Source organism: Mobula birostris, chromosome 3, assembly GCF_030028105.1.
Source record: "Mobula birostris isolate sMobBir1 chromosome 3, sMobBir1.hap1, whole genome shotgun sequence".
In the NCBI taxonomy this organism is placed as follows: domain Eukaryota; kingdom Metazoa; phylum Chordata; class Chondrichthyes; order Myliobatiformes; family Myliobatidae; genus Mobula; species Mobula birostris.
This window is the reverse complement of record NC_092372.1, coordinates 91,414,376-91,428,705: the sequence shown is the minus strand read 5'-3', so window position 1 is coordinate 91,428,705 and position 14,330 is coordinate 91,414,376. Positions and strand designations below refer to the sequence as shown.

Genomic DNA, 14,330 nt, shown 5'->3' with positions numbered 1-14,330 from the left:
GTCCCATCATCTCACGCAGACGGTAAACCTCCAGCGCCGCCAACTTGTCGATGCAGCATCCGACCACAGTCCGACTCTGAGTCCGTCCGAAAAACACCGAGCCGTCGGCCACCTATTCGACACCAGGCACCGAGCACCATTTCTGCCGAGCATTTTGACCCCAGCCCCAGCAATAGGCGATATGCAAAGCCAAGGATTTGGGGCCTTCATCTCTGGAGATTCTCAATCGCACAGTAGCAGCGGCAGCGAAGCAGGCATTTCAGACGTTTCTCCAGATGTTCCTTTGCGCTTCTCACGGCTGTCCCCATCAAATCTGGATTGTACACGGCACCCCTACTTACACATATCGACATTCATTCGGAACCGCCGTGCACGCTGCGTTGCGCCGCCATCTTCTCCTCCCTCTGACATCCGATAACGTCAGAGAAATGTATTCAATATACATCCTGAAATTCTTTTTCTTCACAAACATCCACAAAAACAGAGGAGTGCCCCAAAGAATGAATGACAGTTAAAACATTAGAACCACAAAGCCCCCCCTCCACGCACAAGCAGCAGCAAGGCAATGAGCCCCTCCCCCACCCCCAACATCAAAAAAGCGACAGCACCCTCCACTGAGCACTGAAGCGTGCAAAAAGCATCAATAAAGACACAGACTTGCAGAACCCCAAAAACTACTTGTTCACCCAGTCATTCAACATCCACAGGCTCTTTCCTTAAGGGAATAAGGGGAAAAGAGGCATCCCCATTTCACAGTGAGAGGGGAGATATAACAAACAACTCGCTGATTTATGGTGTTTTGTTGTGTTGCCTTTTCCGAGCTCTGTGCCCAGAGAGTCGGCACCAAAAAGTCGCAGCTGTCAGGACACACAACCCCCAGCAGCTATCCTGCTGCTCCCGATGTTCCGTATTCTCCCGCAATGCTTCAGTCAGGGACACCTGCCTACAATCAGCATGTCCCTAGAGCCACGGAAATCCGGCACCCTGAAGGCGCGCTTGTCTTCCAGGCCGTGTCCTTGGGATATCAAAACACGGCCAGTCGTGAGGCCTTAAGAACAGGTCCCATTCCCACAAAGAACCGAAGTCAGAGTATAACTCCAGGTCAGGGTCTTCAAAAGAACCTTGAAAAGGATTTTCCTGTTTTGCAAGCTTTTCTGTTCAGGTATTCAGAGACTAAACTCATACAGTAAACTTCCACAGAGACTCCCTGGCAACTTCCTCTTTGCAGGGCTTAGTGTCTCCACGGTCCACATTGTATAAAGAGCCTACCTCTCCAGGGTGTATTTCATGCCTGGCTGTCAGTGCAGGTATAGAGTAGCTGGTTGTATTACACTTAGACCACATGAAAAGATTCAGATGCCCTTTGTACCCTATTCTTATCTAAAAGTGTTGGAGGATAAAATACTGCACTCACCACCCTATCATCATTTTAACATTAATTCAGTACAGAGGATTAGCTGGAAAATTTTTGTAGGTGTGAAAATTAGAGAGTACAGGAATTATGCACCAGGTCAGGGAAAAAAATTATGTGGAATAAATTCCAGGACATAGTTTTCATGTTATCTGGTTCTTTGTTTGATGTAAATGTGGCTATTTTTAGTGGTTAGTACCAAGAAAATGTTATCTTCTCTCATTTCAAGCTGAAAATAGGCAATAAAAGGCAACTACACTCATTGTCACCTCTTAAACTAATGACAGTGATTTTGTCAGGTTATCTGAAAAATAAGTCGATGCAAAGTTCGGCAGTCAGGAGACCATAAAATGGTTTTTGATTAAGAGGCACTTTAGTTCAGTTGATCTAATCCTTCTTGAATGTACATCTTGCTTTCTTCCTCTTAGATTATTAGTGTAAGTCTAATGAACCTGTTTACTCAGTCTAAATACTAAACACTGTGTGCAAATCCTGAACCACACCAGGGCAGAATAGAGAAGGTGGCCCAGGACAGACAGAGATGGAGAACCTTCACTAATACCAGCAGTGTAACAGGCAATAATTAACTATGCAAATAATAGGCTGACAGATATAGGGAAGTTTGGGATTATGCTATTTAGTTTTGCACATGAGCTTAAATATCTCAAAGGAAGTCTATTAACCAACAGTCACCTCATTTATGCAGTGGACATGGTGTGAATTGGATTGATACAAAAGCTTTGTCCTATGAGCTTTTCAAAATGATGGCACAAACGGGGCTTTCCATGATTGTCCTCCAGGTTCTACTGTACTGCCTTATGCAAGACAGTATCTTTCCTGTACCTAGACACGTAGAGTCATAGAAAAGTACAGTATAGAACCAGGCCCTTTGGACCATCTAGTCCATGCTGAAACCATTTAAACTCCCTACTCACGTCATCCCGCACCGGAACCATAGCAATCCATTCCCCTACCATCCACGTACCTTTCCAAACTTCGCTTAAACATTGAACGGGAGCTCTCATGCACAACTCATTCCACATTCTCATAACCCACTGAGTGAAGAAGTTTTCCCCTTATGTTCCCCTTACACTTCTCGCTTTTCACCCTTAATCCATGACCTCAGGTTGTAGTCTCACCCATCCTCAGTGGAGAAAGCCTGCTTGTATTTACTCAAGCTATAACTCTCATAGATAGCTCTATCACATCTCCTCTCAATCTTCTATGTCCTAAGGAGTAACCTGCTGATAGTAAGTGGTTCAGCACTTCCCTGGAAATACTTTTGTCAAGAGCAGTATTAAAAAAAACATTGGGAAAGATCACAGCCATAATTATCCGTCTTAATCTGAACCATTCCCACATCATTTTGCAGGTACAAGAGTCTACAGATGCTGAAATCCAGAGCAAAAATGATACTTTGTGCCCTGAGAGGTAGAGCCAGTATAAAGCGATGAGGAGGATGGATGGAGCCAGAGATAGGGAGTGGATCCAGGTGAGAAGGTGACAGGTATATGGAAGATGGAAGAGTGGAGATAGGATATGACAGTTGGAGGCAACAAGGAGCCGTAGATGGTGAACATGGAGCACAGAACCAATAAGGAAGGTTGGTGGCAACAGTAGGGGGAATGTGCCCTGTTAAAGTGTGTGTGGGTGATTGGAATGGTGAATGCATGGAGGAGGGGTAAGGAGCAAAAATGAAACAGGGTGATGGCAGAATGGGGAATAATGTAGAGTCAAAAGGGACATGAGAGAGCAGGCTCTTTGAAATTTGAGAATTCAGTGCTGTAGGGATGTAAACTACCCAGGAGGAATATAAGGTTTTATTCCTCTAGTTTATGTCTGGCCTCCCTCTGACAGTGGAGATCAAGAACAAATATGTCAATGGGATGGGAATTTAAAATGGCAGGCAACTGGGAGTTCCAGAATCTATGATGTTCAGTGCTTGCTTTCACCAACATGGAGAAATCGAAAGAAACAAGTGCAACAAACATGCTTAGATGAGATGCATGTGAACTCCCACCTCTCTGGAAGGGCTCTTTAGGGCCTTGGATGGTGATGAGGGAGGAGGTGTAGGGACAGGTTTTGCACTTCCTCGGACAGCAGAGCGAAATGCCTGGGAAGGGAGAGGGATGACAGAGAAAGGATGAGTGGACCAGGGAGTTCCTGAGAGAGTGGTCCCGGAGAAAAGTGGGAAGGGGTGGAGAGGGCAGTGGTGAGATGATGTTTTAGCTAGTGAAAGTGTTGATGTATGATGTGCTGGATATGGAGGCTGAGGGGCAGAAAGGTAAGGACCAAGGGAATTCTTTAACAGTTCTGTTTTGAGGATTGTAGTGCGGAGTGCAGGAAATAGAGGAGAGGAGGGTGAAGGCTGCTTCTACCATAGTAACAGAAATGGAGAAGATAGAGATTTTGCAACTCAGTTCAGACATTGATAATGCAATATGGTATTAGAATAAACCAATTTAATAGCACAAACATGAGGAAATCTGCAGATGCTGGAAATTCAAGCAACACACACAAAATGTTGGTGGAACGCAGCAGGCCAGACAATATCCATAGGAAGAAGCACAGTCGACGTTTCAGGCAAAGACTCCTTTGTCAGGACTAACTGAAAGAAGAGATAGTAAGAGATTTGAAAGTGGGAGGGGGAGGGGGAGATCCGAAATGATAGGAGAAGACAGGAGGGGGAGGATGGAGCCAAGAGCTGGAACGTTGATTGGCAAAAGGGATACAAGGCTGGAGAAGGGAGAGGATCATGGGATGGGAGGCCCAGGGAGAAAGAAAAGAGGAGGGGATTTAATATAATTTAATTCAATAGCAAGTGGATTTCTTAATGTTTCCCCAACTCTGCTAATGTTACATCATAGAGAGTGTGTTGATATTTGTATTTACAACAAAGTGATACTTCTTCCTGGCTGAGAAGTATCAATGATTACCCTTAGGTGGATGTAAAATTGTAGCAAACTGCAGAAATTCTTGTTAAGAACTTAGAACATCGGAATACAGCAGAGTATGAGCCCTTCTGCCTACAATGTTGTGCTGACCTATATAAACATATTCGTGATCAAACAAACACTACCTTCCTACGCGGCCCATAACCCTCCATTTTCCTTACATCCAAGTGCCTCTCTAAGAAACTTTTACATGTTCCTGTTGTCTCAGCATCTACCACCATCCCCAGCAATGTGTTCCAGGTACCCACCGTTCACCATGTTTAAGAAAAATCCCACCTTCTGATATGTCCCCTAAGCTTTCCTCCACTCACCTTAAATGGATGTCCTCTGGTAATGTTATCGTGGACACTCCATACAGATTGTATCAAGCACAGCTAAGTTAAAGAAGTAGCAATAATATTCAAATACAGTTGCACAAGTGCATTTTCTGCATTAGGACTGATCCTGATGAAAACTGCACCATTTGTTTGCACCAATGCTGACTGACCTTCTGTATATTTCCAGCATTTGCAATTTTCATTCAGGAGTCCCATTTGTTTCTAAATGTAGAACAGTTTCACAGCCAAATATTTTGCACTGCTTCATGTGAGTACTTTTATTTTGTCTGTTCAGAATTTTTTCTATTCTAAAAGCCCTCAGCAGCTACCAGCTGCCTATGTTTTTGATTTCCTTTTTGCTTCGGGAACAAGAGACACTGTATACTGACACAGATTAATGCCCAGACTTCAGAAGTTCTTACATTTAGAACAGAAATATTGACTGCCTCACTTGGCAACTATAAATTGGAACAGATTGATAGGTGGGTGTTTCTGACTAACATCTCAGACTCCAAGACTATTAACCAGTCTGGCATCGCACAACAGATCCTGCACTTATATACTTCCAACTGATATGTTGTTATGATTAAAGATTCCTCAACCCTGAAGTACATGGTGTGGGAAGTTGCTGCTCAGGGATAAATAGCACAGGGAGGGAAAATTTGGTTATATCAGGGGCCTAACTCTTTTCCCATAAATCAAAATTCCATTGCAAGTTTTATTCTCTTGCATCCTGATATCACTGAAAGATATTGGACTGGCTAGTTGATGTTTTCCCTGCAGCACATAAAGTGTGCGCAAGCACCACCCAGGACATTTGCCATGGAAGCTAAAGGTTGGGCTAAGAGATCTCATTCACCTTTTGAAGCTAGTCAAGGTTGAAGAAAATAAAAGTGGCAAAGGGAGGTGCATCAATTCAAAGTTCAGTTTTAAACTGAAACATTTCCCATAAGGACTGAATGAAACTGCAACAGGAGTAGGTCACCTGCGCTCTCATACCTGCCTGACTGTTCAGTCTGAGTGAGGGTACCCTGTCACAGGTCTCCTCTCCTTTTCTGTGCCATTTCCACAATAACCCAAATTCCCCTGATCTTTCAAAACTTTAGCCACAGTATTTTTCAATTCTTTCAGTAATCTAGTCTCCACAGCTCACCAGGGTAGAGAATTTCAGAGATTGTGAGAAACAATGCAGTTGTAAATAGCCACTTCCTTATCTTTTAATTATGACTCTGCACAAGTTGAACCATCTCAACATTGACACTGTTGTGATTGACATCAACACTGTTGGATTCCTTAGAATTTTATATGGTTCTATAAGAGAAATTGGATATGTTGAATCTAATTTACTTAGAGTGAAGGAGATTAAGAGGCGATGTATTTGAGGGAAATATGAGATTATTGGAGGCATTGGTTGATGTATAATGTTAGTGTTTGTTTTCCAAGGTAGGAATGTCTCAAACCTAATGGCATGGATTTAAAGTGAGAGGAAGGAGGTAGAGAAGGATTTGAGGGATTTCTTTTCACACAGAGAGTAGTTGGTATTTGAAATGAGCTGTCAGAGGAAGTAATGGAAGCAGGAACAGCAGAAGAGGTGCCTGGAAATGTGTTTGCATGATCAAGGCATAGAGGAAAATGAGATTAATACAGAAAAGTGGGATTAGTATCGTGTTGATAGGCATGTGGCACAGATGTAGTGGGATGAAAGACCAGTTTCTTTGCTATATAATTCTCTGACTCTTGAAGCAGTAAAGCATTGATTACACAGCTAGAAATAGATTTGTTCATACAGAGATTTTTTTCATTTAGAACCTTCAAATGTATAATTCTAAAGTACAGATTAGGAGGCCCGGTCCACATTTCAATCCTTATCACCTACATACTGAAGTTTGCCAGTAAACAGATAAGGAGTGCTCACATGATGCACAAAAATCCCTCAAATCCTCCTTTGCAGAACTATCTGCAGTGATCGTAACACATCCATGAATAATTCCCTGATCCTATAACTTAATTCCAAAGCAAAATCTCTGGAGTTCCTGGCAATTTGCACCTAGTTCACAGAGCTATAGCTCAGCACTTAATACACCTTTTCTGAGTCAACTGCACACTGCAGATATAAACCTTGTTGAAAACCCAGTCCCTTTTAGACTGCAGCTCAGCATCATTTGTGGTTAGTCTGCATATTAACTGTGGCAGCTATGAGTAATTCACAGAACAACGTATGATCAGATTGCCATTCCATGGGTGTATGGTGATGCATTGAGGAGGATGAATTTTCAGATCAATGGAGTGTCAAATCATTCAACAGTGAGATAGTACTCATTATGGCTCAATTGAGGTTCCTTTTAAATCACTGACCATTTCTAGATGCACTGTAGGACACAAGTGATAATCTATTAACAGAAGAAGCACAATGTTTCCCTCATCTCACAAGAAAGACTGTGTCCCCACATACCTGCACAACAAAATAACAATTCGCTTTTGTTTGTTTATCTAATTCCAACATCAAACACTCAGAAATAAGAGGGGGATTTGAGGGAAGGGGCAATGTAGAGCAAATGTTTAATATCTCTCAAATTTTTCTGCCCAGTGTAGGAAACCCTGCCAACAGAGGTGTACATTTCCAATGGTGGATTATTGGAGCAAACAAAAAGTAAGATCAATTGGATCATAAATAACCTGAGATCGGAGATCATTTGCAATAATTGAGACTAATTAATTCACAATTCAGCTGTAACACTGAGAAAGAGAGTAGCAAAGTTCAAAGTTCAAAATAAATTTATTGTCAAAGTACGTATATGTGACCATAAGCTAACTTGAGATTCATATTCTTGCAGGCATTTACAGGAGAAAAGAAATGCAATAGAATTTTATGAAGAACTCTGCCCATGATGAAAGGCTGACAAATAACCAATGTGCAAAAGAAAACAAACTCTGTCAATATAAGTAATCATGTGAACATGATTTGCAATGAGTCCTTGAAAGTGATTTTGTGGGTCATAGAATCAGTTTAGACTAACGGTGAATGAAGTTATCCAGGCCAGTTTGTGAAGCTGATAGTTGTAAGATAATAACTGTTCTGAACCTGGTGGCATGGGACCTAAGGCTTCTGTACCTTCTGTGCGACTGTAATAGTGAGAAGAGGACATGGTCTAGATGGTGGGGGTCTTTGAGGATGACTGCTGGTTTCTTGCAGTAGCGCTCTATGTAAAAGTACTTAATGGTGGGGAGGACTTTGCCTGTGATGGAATGGGCTGTATCCACCATCTTCTGCTGCTTTTTAAATTCTTGGACATTGGTGCTTCCGTATTCGTCTGTGATACAGCCAGTTAGGATACTCTCTACTATGCATCTCCAGAAGTTTGATGAAGTTTTTGGTGACGTACTAAATCAATGCAAACTTCTCAGAAAGTAAAGGTGCTGTCATGCCCTTGTGAAGACACTTGTGTGGTAGTCCAAGGACAGATCCTATGATAGGTTAATGCCAAGGAATTGAAAGATTCTAAACCTCTACACCTCTGCTTCTCTAGTGAGGACTGGCTCACAGACATCTGGCTTCTTCCTCCTGCAGTTGCCAATCAGCTCTCTGGTTATGCCGACATTGAAAGAAGTTATTGTTGAGACACCACTCAGCCAGCTTTTCAATCTCCCTCTTACATGCTGATTCATCATCGCATTTGATTGGGCCAACAGCAATGGTGTCTTCAACAAACAAAAAAGACAGCATTAGATCTGTACTTACCATCATAAATTTAAAGCGTAGAGTGGGCGGGGTGTGTTATGTGAACAGTCCTGTGGTGCAACTGTGCTGATGGAGATTGTGGAGGAGATGTTGCTGCCAGCCTGAACTGACAGAGGGCTATCAGTGAGGAAATGAAGAATCCAGTCACACAAGGTGGTACTGAGCCACAGGTCTTGAAGCATAAAGATGACATTTTAGGGGATGATAGTGTTGAATGTTGAGTTACAGTCAATGAAGAGTATGCTTCTTCATTGTCCATAGGTTCTAGAGCTGAGTGATGAGCCATTGAAATGCCATCTGCTGTTGAATATCCCCTCTCTCTTTGTCTCCCTCCAGATATCATACACCAGCTGCAGTTTTCCAACTCCATCTGCACTCACCTGTCTCTCCTAACTTGCTCCACCAACAGTTGTGGGGAATGGGAACCAGAATGTGATGGCATCTACTGGAGAGGTTCTGGGGAAAACAGCTGTTATGCTTACGTACAATGACAGGAACTGAAACGTTGAGTGCGTTGGGGCTAATGTTCTGAGTGCAGCTATTTCAATGAATTGTTGCATTGTAGGTGAGGCAGATGAGCTTACAGCATGGACAAACACCTGGAATAATGATATTGCAGGCAGTTCGGCATGGACTAGATGGGCTGAAGAGCTTGTTTCTGTACTGTGGTGCTCTATGTCAATGACTCTATCTGTCTGTCATTCTACACCCATCTTCTGCCCACCAATCACCGTGGAGTCCTTTCTTGTCACCCTACGCTGGGCAGCTAACTCTCCACTCTCTGTCCTGATGCAGAGTTTCAGCCCAGCAGTTTCTTTCCTTCCACCAATGCTGCTCAGACTTCGAGTTCTTCCAGCAAATGGTGTTTTGCTCCAGATTCCATTACCTATGGTCTCTCGTGTCACTTATTCAATGTCTATTGCCAATCAGAGATATTCTCCCGCACGTAAACAGATATGTATGCCTTTAGCAACCTACTTAGGTGAACATGTCAGCCTGCAGCAGTGCCAGTCGTTGCTACATGAACACCTTTATCTCAGCACCTTGAAGATAAATGACGATGCTACTCACAGCACTAGTGGTCTCCTTCTTGTGTGTGCCAGTGTGCAGCTATGTTAAGTTCTCTGCGACAAAGTCCAGTCTTTTTAGTGGTGCTGAGGTCACCATGAAGTTGAGAGATCACAAGATTTCTTGTTCCTTTGACCATGAATTATCACTCCTGGATGAGATTACCAGAGCCACTTTTTGCCACACTCTAGTGGGTCTCTGATACTGCCTGCATACCTTTCAATAATTGGGAACTATTAGCACCTCTCAGTAAATCTTGGAGCTCTTTCCCTTTCCTCTGAAGCCTCCCTTTCCTCCTTGAAAGCTATAGTATTTGACGACCTGTTAAGGCACAATACTCCTACCTGACAGTTTTACAAATAAGTATCAGTAGTATCTTCAACTGAACTCAGTCCATTCAGAACCCACACGTAAATTGTGTATGTTTTCCAACGAAATACATACACAATAAAAGACATTGTGCATGGACAATAAAAAAAACATTGTGCATGGTTTTAATAGGAAAATATCTTAATGCTGTTTCAAATACACTTTTGCAGGAGGCCAAGTAGAATGAAGGTTCAGTTCACTAAAAAATGGTGAAATCCAACTACAAGGCCTTATGAATTTTCACAGATATTTTTGCAACAGAATCTGGCTTTTATTTCACACTTTCACTCATCACTTCATATTGTTGATTTGTCAGTACAACATGTCAACATGCACACCTAACTCTGCTGCTTTCCCATGCCATGAATTAAGCCTCATGTGGCCTCTTGCCTTGTCATAGAGTCATATAGCACAGAAAAAGACCCTTTTGTCCAATTGTTCTATGCTAATCAAATGCCCATCCAAGGTAATCCCATTTGCCCAGGTTTATTCTTCTAATCCTTTCCTCTTCATTACCTGACCAATTATCTTATGAAAGTTGCTATTGTACCTGCCTCAACTACTTCCCTTGGCAGCTCATCCATATATGTACCACCCTCTGCAATCCTGACCTCCAGTATTAACTGTGTGAAGTTTTCACATCTGCCCTCTAACCTGGTGGATTGCCCTCTTGTTGCTTCAGTTCCCTCTCACATCCTTGAGAGATGTCCTGGTTGGCTTATTGTTTTCTATAAATTAGCCCAGTATAGGTGACTGGCAGAAGAACTGGAGGGAAATAAGCAGGGGAATGAATTTGATATGAATATTCTGAGAGTCAGTAGAGACCTGCTGGACAGATACATGGATTGGGAAGGCTAAAGAGCCTATGGGTCAAATGCTGGCAAATGGGACAAACTTGGATGAGCCATCTTGATTGGCATAGACCGGTTAGGCCCAGTAGTCTGTTTTCATGTTCTGTAACTTGATGACTCTATGAGACCAAGTTTGCTGAATAGCCTTGTTCCATATTATGAGAATTATGACAGTATAACTGAGTGAGATTCAATACATGAGTGCTTTGCAAAGACATTTATGCAGGTTTTAATTAACCTGCCAAGCAGAAAGTCATAAGAGACACATTACACATCACATGCAACAGTGTGGTTGCCAGCTGTGGTAGCAGTTTCACTTCACCAATGTATCCATTTTTAAAACTGCGAATTGATATGCTTAGCTTTTTATTCACTCAATTGCAGATCAGGCAGCCTTTCAGTTAAAAATAGATCTTAGAGGGATTCATTGCAGAGTTTTAAAAAACTATTCCATGCTGATATTTAAAAATCTTTTAAGTGCTTGCAATTGTTTATGTATAAATTTGAAAGGGTAATGACTTCTTGTTGTAAATGAGTTAAAGTTCAAAGAACTGTAAGAGAATTTTCAGAAAGGATCATAATTAAAATTAGGATACAATCAGTCACGATAACTAACGTGGCATAATGATCTGAACACTATTGCTCCCTTTGCACGTCTCCTCATGTACATAGCCATGGTCTGAATCTTTTAAGCTTCAGATCATTTTAGCAGTGACTTTCCTAATTGTCTTTGTGATTGAGGAAAGGAACAATTTTCAGTACTTTCATACATGCTCATACAACTTGCAAGCCCTGTCCATCATATACAGCATTTATAACTAACTTTCTGAAGGTAAACACGTTTTTTGTAGTTTCACAGCCACTTATTTTAGCTCTTATTAGAGTGCCAAAAAATTCTTGCATTCCACTTCCAGACTTAAAAGTGCAATTAAATAAGCAGTGCAAAAATAGAAATAAAAAAGTAGTGAAGTAATGTTCATGGGTTCAATGTCCTTTCAGAAATCTGATGGCAGAGGGGAAGAAACAGTTCCTGAGTTATTGAGTGTGTCTTCAGGCTTCTGTACCTCCTTCCTGATGGTAGAAATGAGATCAAGGCATAACCTGGGTGATGGGGGTCCTTAATGATGGATGCTGCCTTTTTGAGACATTGTTCCTTGAAGATGTTCTGGATACTACAAGAGGCTAGTGCCCATTATGGAGCTGACCAAAAACTGATCTAGTGCTCTCCTGACATATATGATGCATAAACTCAGCTCAGGTGTCCAGCCGGATACAGGTGTCAATTTTAACTAACACTTCAATGCAAAACTACTGTGCTGTGCCAATGGCTTTCAGGACTGCCTGGTGAAGGAAGCCATTAACATAAGACTAGAGAATAAGAATTTTAACAAAGACAAAGCTCTCACTCTAAGTAAGAGCTGTATTACGATTTTAAACAAGGTGGAACAACAGAAACCTGATTGGTTGAGGACTAACCAATCAGAAGGGATAGACGATGGGAGTTGAGTATATACTGTATACTACTGGACTAGACGTGCCTAAGCATCATCCCTGATGAAGATGGCAGAGCCTGTTATGAAAATCTCGGTTAAAATCAAAACTTGTACCCAGTTGGAAGCCTGAGAAGATTTTATGCAGAGCTGACTAAGTTTACCATATTCTGCCGCTTATTTTGATCCTGTGCAGTAGCATCCTCCCACCAACACCCCACCCCCCCCATACCAGATGGTGATCAATCCAGTTAGAATGCTGTCCTGGCACGTCTCTAGCAATTCATGAATGTTATCGGTGACATACCAATCTCCCCAAATTCCAAATGAAATATAGCTACTGTCTTGCCTTCTTTGTAACTGCATCGATATGTTGGGCTCAAAACAGATCCTCAGAGATCTTGACACCCAGGAACTTGAAATTACTCACTCTTTCCACTTCTGATCCCTCTATGAGGACTGCTGTGTGTTCCTTTGTGTTACCCTTTCTAAAGTTCACAATCAATTCTTTGGTCTTACTGACATTGAATGAAAGGTTGTTGCTGTGACACCACTCAACTAGTGGATATATCTTGTGTTACATACCTCAAGGAGATCCATGACTTTTTTTGTGTGAGAATGATATAATGGACTTTTGGAGGTCACCTGATGTAGTTTTCCCGCCGATGTGAGGTCACGTGAGGACATGTTCACCACGAGTATAAAAGGGAAGACCTCAAATGACGCAGTTAGTTTTTAGTTTTTAGTTTTCCAGCTAGAAGGTTAGTCTGTCTCTGTTTCTGTTGCGTATTTATTTTATGACGCAGTTTCATTTTTAAAACGGAGTGTTACGTTCTGTTGCGAGGTACAATAGTGCTGGACTGGAAATTTTTGCTAGATGTGTTGATGTACTTTTTTCCAGCAGTACTGGAGAATGAAGACTTTATCGAAGTACAGGACCCGAAGGAGTAAGAGAAGTTGGTATCGTTCGGCAGTTTAACAAAGGATCAACCTTATTGAGTCTTCGTTGAAGAAGTAGCGACCTGCATCGAGATAACTCTTATCAAAAGAGAAAGGAAGTTCATGTGGGATTTGCTCTCTAGAAACTAAGGTCAGTTGTTTTAAGCCATTTATTTCCTGCATTGTGAATCCTTTGGACAGAACCAACAGGAAAGTCGTGTCTATGAAGAAATCCTTCTCCTGAGAAGTCTCTCCCAATTGAACGTATAAATCTGTTGGATTTTCGAATTTACTATTTTAAGAACAGTATCTGACTTTACCGCTTTAAGAACTGTTTTCGCATTTAATGCTTTAAGAACCAGTGGTGGGTCACGGTTTGTTGAACGGCTGCATAGTGGTTATCTTCCAGTTAAGGTTTTCGTTTGTTTTTTTATTGTTTATGCGTGTTTAATAAATGTTTGATTGTTTTTATTTAACTTGTCTCGATTGATATTCATTGTTGCCGGTTACGTAACACTTGCTCCCGTAAGCCGTTGCGTCAACATCTGAAATTCTGCCAATAGTACTTGTATCATCAGCAAATTTAAAGATGGCATTTGAGCTATGCCTAGCCACACAGTCATGAGTGTAGAGAGAGTAGAGCACACCTTCCTGAGGAGTGCCAGCGTTACCAGTGTTGATTGTCAGCGAGGAGCAGATGTTACTTCTGATCCGCACAGATTGTAGTTTTCCAGTTAGGAAGTTGAGGACACAGTTGCAGAGAGAAGTACAAGGGCCACTACTACTATGTCGACTCAGGCCTAGGGGGTCAGCGTCGGGCACAATGATGGACTCTCCACTTCTCCCTCTCCCTCATCAGTGTGCTCAGTTCATCTACATTAGCTGCGCCACTGTCTTCTTGGAGCGTGTTGACTATAGTCTTGGGAGGGTGCCCAGGGTTTGTCTTCCCGTGCTTGGGCTCCCATATGATGACTAGGCTGGCAGGTAGCTCAGGGTGGCGTAGACAGTGCCCTGCTAGTTGCAGTCTTCTCGCCTCGATTTTAGTGGAGAGCGTTGGTCAGTTGTTATAGAGCTCAACGTTTGTCATGTGCTGTTGCCAACTCACATCAAGAGCCATCCAGAGCATTCATGTATAGCAACCATCTAGAGACTTTCACATCGTCTTGGTGAGTGTCCACATCTCACATACGTA

The 14,330-nt window shown here is 42.1% G+C and overlaps 1 long non-coding RNA gene across 4 annotated transcripts in view; it reads left to right on the top strand.

Moving 5' to 3' along the window:
* Positions 1-13,579, top strand: part of LOC140194640 (uncharacterized) — a 33,258-nt gene extending 19,679 nt beyond the window's left edge. For 2 of the 4 annotated variants that reach the window (XR_011885254.1, XR_011885253.1), the window contains 2 exons: positions 7,270-7,332; positions 13,101-13,579. This is a non-coding gene — a long non-coding RNA (uncharacterized lncRNA). The remainder of the gene's footprint in view (positions 1-7,269; positions 7,333-13,100) is intronic. The other 2 variants (XR_011885256.1, XR_011885255.1) reach the window with 2 other exon arrangements.
* Positions 13,580-14,330: the final 751 nt, after the last annotated feature.